Source organism: Orycteropus afer, unplaced genomic scaffold, assembly GCF_000298275.1.
Source record: "Orycteropus afer afer isolate SDZICR_OR568_19922 unplaced genomic scaffold, OryAfe1.0 scaffold00440, whole genome shotgun sequence".
Classification (NCBI taxonomy): domain Eukaryota; kingdom Metazoa; phylum Chordata; class Mammalia; order Tubulidentata; family Orycteropodidae; genus Orycteropus; species Orycteropus afer.
In genome coordinates this window covers 2,415,998-2,421,644 of record NW_006922027.1, presented here as the reverse complement: position 1 = coordinate 2,421,644, position 5,647 = coordinate 2,415,998, and positions in this window count along the sequence as shown.

Sequence of the window (5,647 nt, the reverse complement as noted above, 5' to 3'; positions counted from 1 at the left end):
AATCATTTTACAAAAGATAAAAAGCATACAGTTAATAACCATCTAAAATGTTCAAGTAAAAACTAAGAGATTTATGACTGTCAAATTATCCAGATGAAAAATCTTCAATGAGAACTGAGCTACCAAAAATAAAGAGAATCTCACACTTGGCTGGAAGGAGTGTCAATCAGCAAACATTTCTAGAGGGTATTTTGTCCACATATCAAGATATCTAACAAAATTTTTACTACTTGAACCAGTTATTTCACTTTCAGAAGTATATACTTAAGGAAATAGGGTCATGAACAAAGATATGAATTCATCAGAGCATTTTTAATATAAGGACAGAAAAGAAAATAATCTAAAATATCTAACAAAAAACTAGTTCACTAAATTATGGGGTATTTATATAATAAAACATTAAGTATTTAAAAATAATAATAATAATACACCAGTATGATAAGTGATGTTTTCCTGGTGGTATACAATTGTGTTTCCTATATTACATATTTTTATACTTTTCAAATTTTTATAATAAGTAGAGTATCTTTTCACTCAGGAAAATATGAAAATATGGAAAACATTAAGCTCCTAAAAAAAAATTAGGATGAACCATATGAAATAGTCAATATGTGGCCTCAACTCACTAAATTCACTGCCATAAAGTCGGATCCAAATCATAGCAACCCCTCCTTGGGCTTCCAAGGTGGTATCACTACAGAACTAGGCATATAAAAACGGCAATTTCACATAGTTCAGACTATTATATATGCATAAGATCTGTATGACAATTGAAAAAAAAAAAGAGGAAATATGATAAGTAAACAGCCATGGAAAGTTGAACTTCATTACTAATCGAATAATTTATAAACATGAAATAATGGAGCAACACCTTTTACTAGTAAGGCACAGCACAATAAATGGCTGATGGTGTTCACTGGAATATCTCTCATACACGGGGAAGAGTCTGCATCAGAAGAGCGACTATACAAGGGGTGAAATCTTTTCAGATTGACCCCTTGGGGAAAACTGGGAAATTTATCAGCCTAAACTGGGTTTATTCAGAAAAAAAAATTTAGTCAATGCCATGAAACACGGTTGACATTGGGAACAATTTTAATAGTGATCTTTCCTTGTGATTCAAGATAAGCCACCTCACGTGGCCTCTTAACTACACACCTGGGGAACAGTTGTAAAACAACCAGTGTCCATAACTGAAACTGAAGAAGCTGCTTTATAGTTTCAGACTGAATGTAGGTTTAAAATGATAACAATCCTTCTGGACACTCTGTGTGGGCTTGCCCTATCTGTTAATCAAATTATTTACTTCTTATCACACGTTTTTGTTGTTGTTATGTGCCATCGAGTCAGACCCGACTCATAGCGACCCCTCCTTGGGTTTCCAAGCCAGTATCACTATGGAAGAAGATTGCCCAACCTTCCTTCCAAGGAGTGGCTGGTGGGTTTGAACGGCCAGCCTCCTGGTTAGCAGTCAAGTGCCTTAAGCACTACGCTACCAGAACTCTCTTATCACACATGGCTACATTAAAATTAAGAAAGAGCAAGGAAGGAAGATGCTATGAGAACCTCTTTACACTTTCTGGCAAGTTGTTTTAGTCTGGGTTATCTAGAGAAGCAAAGCCAGTAAAGCTTGTGCGTGTGTTGTGTGTGTGTGTGTGTGTGTGTATAGGGACAGAAAAATTTATCTCAAGGAAATGGCTCATGCACTTGTAGCAGCTGGTTCCCTGATTCATGTAGCTGCAAGATCTGATGAACCCAAGATCAGCAGAAATATAGCAGGCTGCTAGCTTCAAGGCTGAAGAATTCAAGATTGGCAGGTAAGATGGCAAGCTCTTGACCCACAGACTGTAAAAGAAACTCTCATTTCCACCGCTTAGTTACTAGAAAGATAAATCTTGGCTTTCCCAACAGGAAAACAGCATCTTATATTGGATGGTTGTTTAAAGCATGAGGGACAGCATTGTCCCAACCCTGCTAGCTACATAGCTAACACCATAACTGTGTTTCTAAAAGGACATTCCTTCATTCTCTCAAACCAGCTGCTTCAGGATGATGGAGAACATGGTAAAGCAGTGAATTCCATGAGCATGGGCCCACAGCCACACTTCATTTGCTATGAAGTGAGACCCTTAATCTGATGAAATGCTGTGTGGGATAGATGGTGGACAGAACATTGTATAAGTCCACAGATGGTAATTTTGGCAGAAGCACTGCGTACAAGGGAGGCAAATCTATGTCCAGAGTAAGTTTCTATTCCAATTTTTAAACCATTATAAACTGCCTTTTCCATGATGAAAATGGTCCAATGTAATCAACCTCCTACCAGGTTGCTGGCTGATCACGTCCAGAAAGGTTCCATATCACGGACTTAGTATTGGTCTCTACTGCTGGCAGATTGGTGGTACTCAGAAGTGGCTATAGCCAAGTTAGCCTTGGTGAGTGAAGTCTGAGTTGCTAAGTCCATGTATAACCTCCATACTTGCAATGATGACCACTGTGTTCATGAGCCCATTGGGCAATGGCAGGACTGGCTGAGGAAAGAAGATAACTGGCTACCACAGAATGTGACATCCTATCCACTTAATTGTTGAAATTCTCCTCTGCTAAGGTCAACCCTTCATGAGTATTCACATTAGACACAAGTATCTTCACTTTTTTGGCCCATTTCAAGAGATCTATCCATATCTTTTTCCTGAGTATTCATGTGAGACACAAATATCTTCATTTCTTTGGCCCATTCCAAGAGGCCTATCCATATATCTCTACCCCATACCTCTTTGTCACCAATTTTCCAATCATGCTCCTTCCAAGTCCCTAACCATCCAGACAAGCCATTGGCCACAGCCTATGAATCGATATATAATCAAAAATCTGAACATTTCTCCTTCACAGTAAAGTGAACAACCAGATGCACTATATGATACAACGCCAACTAGGAGACTTCCCTTCACCACTGTGCTTCAGGGAAGTCCCAGAAAGAGGCTGCAGTGCTGCTTCTGGACACTCTGGAGTGGTGCCTGCATATCACACAGAACCATCTGTAAACCCAGCACACGTTTTCTCTTTCTCAGTCATCTGATCATAAGGAACTCCCCATGAGGCCATAGGTGCAGACAGGGAGAGGGAAGGTAATGTGACTGGAGTGGAGATCGTAGCAATTGAGTCCTTTCATCATACAACTTACTTGTGCTTTCAGGTTCTGCTCAAGCTCAAACTCTTACATACAACTTCAATTTAATGACTAAGTTTGGTATGCCCATTCAACTTTATGACTCTGTGGGCCACACAATATCTAGTTCATGATGGGCAGCCCAGGTCACATGATGACTTAGTGGCCCATGGTTAGACATTCAGTCTCTACAAAGGCCCAGTAACAAGCCAAGAGCTGTATCTCAAAACAAAAGCAGTTATCTGCAGAGGAGGGCAGAGCTTTGCTTCAAAATCCTAAGGGTCTGCACTGTGATTCACAAATAAGAGCTCATCAAAGACTCCAAATATCATCACTAACTGCCACTGACATTACAAATACCATTAGAGCAGCAATATCATATGGTGCAAGTGGCAAAAGGGCTTTCAGGGCAGTCAGAATTTGTTGCAGAGCCTTCTCTTGTTCAGAGCCCCATATAAAACTAGCAGCTTTGTGAGTCCATTAATAGGCCAATTAGCACACCCAAATGAGGAATATGTCAAGTCTGAAATCCAAAGAGCCTCCCCAGGCATTGTGCCTCCATTTCAGTTATAGAAGGAGCCAGATGCAAGAACATATCCTTCACTTTAGTAAGAATATCTTGACATGACCCACCACTGGACCCCTAGAAAATGTAGTGAGGTAGAAGGCACCTGAATTTTTCTCACATTAATTTTCCATCCTTCAGCATGAAATATGTGTTACCAATAAGGCTAGAGTCATTGACATTTCTTCCTACTAGGTCTGGTCAACATAATGTCATCAATGTAATGGACTAGTGTGATGTCCTGTGGAAGAGAAACGATCAAGATCCCTGTCCCCTCTGAAAAAAAATAAAATAAAATCGATCCCAGCCAACTAAATTATGACATAGGGCAATAATTTACGACATAGCTGATCTTGAGGTATCATGGTGAACATGAATTGTTGGCCTTGCCTTCTGAAGGCAAACTGCTTCTGATGATCCTTTTAAACCAGAAATGAGAAAAAGGCATTGGCCAATAGCTACAAACCAAGTACAAGGAGATGGATTAATTTGCTCAAGCAATGAAACCACATCTGGAATACCAGCTGCAAGTGGAGTCACTACCTAGTTGAGTTTATAATAATCCACTATCATCACTCAAGAGCCATCCGTTTTTTGCACAAGCCAAATGGGCAAGTTAAATGGAGATGTCATGGGAATCACCACCCCTCCTTCTTTCAAGTCATTTATGGTGGCACTACTCTTTGCCACCATAAATTAAAGATTTTTATCAACTTCTACAGTCTGAAATTGACCGAACATGGAATCAGGATGTGTTAATTATCACTGGTGACTGGAATGCAAAAGTTGGAAACAAAGAAGAATCATCGGTAGTTGGAAAATTTGGCCTTGGTGACAGAAACAATGCTGGAACTTGTGTGGTAAATTTTCCAAGACCAACAACTTATTCATTGCAAACACCTTTTTGAACACAAATGGCAACTGTACATGGGGACTTCACCAGATGGAACACACAGGAATCAGACTGACTACATCTGTGGCAAGAGGCAAAGGATTCAATATCTTCAGCCAAAACCAGGCCAGAAGCTTATTGTGGAACAGACCATCAACGGCTCATATGCAAGTTCAACTTGAAGTTCAAGACAATTAAAACAAGTCCACAAGAGCCAAAATATGATCTAGAATATATCCCTCCTGAATTTAGAGACCATCTAAAGAATAGATTTGATGCACTGAACACCAATGACTGAAAACGAGAAGAACTGTAGGATTACATCAAGAGCATCATCCACGAAAAAAGCAAGAGGTCCCTAAAAAGACAACAAAAGAAGAGAAGACCAAAATGGATAACAGAAGAGACTCTGAAAATTGCCGTTGAGTGGAGAGTAGCTAAAGCAAATGGAAGAAATGACAAGATAAAAGAATTGAACCTAAGGTTTCAAAGAGCAGCTAAAGAAGACAAAGCCAATTACTATAATGAAATGTGCAAAGACCTGGAGTTAGAAAACCAAAAGGGAAGACACGCTCAACATTTCTCAATCTGAAAGAATTGAAGAAAAAAATTAAGCCTCGAGTTGCAATATTGAGAGACTGTAAGGGCAAAACATTGAATGATGCAGGAAACATTAAAAGAAGATGGAAGGAATACACAGAGTCACTGTACCAAAAAAAACTGGTCAATCTTCATCCATTTCAGGAGGTGGCATATGATCTAGAACCAATGGTATTTAAGGAGGAAATTGAAGCTGAAATGAACAAATTGGCAAAGAACAAGGCTCTGGGAATTGATGGAATACACACTGAGGTATTTCAACAAACAGATACTGCACTGGAGGCACTCACTCAGTTATGCCAAGAGATTTGGAAGACAGCCATGTTGCCAACTGACTGGAAGAGATCCATATTTGTACCCATTCCAAAGAAAGGTGATCCCACAGAATGTGGAAATTATAGAACAATATCATTAATATCGA